The sequence below is a fragment of the Octopus bimaculoides genome, chromosome 6 (genome assembly GCF_001194135.2).
Source record: "Octopus bimaculoides isolate UCB-OBI-ISO-001 chromosome 6, ASM119413v2, whole genome shotgun sequence".
NCBI classification, from domain to species: Eukaryota; Metazoa; Mollusca; class Cephalopoda; order Octopoda; family Octopodidae; genus Octopus; species Octopus bimaculoides.
Genome location: NC_068986.1, coordinates 25,018,660 through 25,019,164, shown reverse-complemented (window position 1 = coordinate 25,019,164; position 505 = coordinate 25,018,660).

Sequence of the window (505 nt, the reverse complement as noted above, 5' to 3'; positions counted from 1 at the left end):
GGTCTGAGAATCGAAACCGCGATCCTATGACCGTGAATCCGCTGCCCTAATCACTGGGCCATTGCGCCTCCACATAGACACTCATACATGCATACATACATACATACATACATACATACATACATACATGCATGCACACAAACATACATAACATACGAGGTCTGATCAAAAAGTATCGGGACTGATAGAATGAAAAGAAAACTACGCCAAATACTTTATCCAACATCATTTCCATTGATGGAAATATTCTTAGAACTACTTTTTTTTTTTTTTAGTATATCGAGCAGCTGCCTCGTCGCATTCTTGTTTCATGTCTTGAAATCTTGTTTCTTTCAAGTGGGATATCTTTCATGTTTTGGTTTCAGGGTCATAGCTATAGACACACGATTCGTCACCTGTTATAACCATTTTCAAAAAGTTTTCGTTTTCCTCAACACAGATCCTGCGCAGTTGAAAACCTGATCTTCTTTTTGAGACTACCGCACTCTACACACTTTACTTCCAA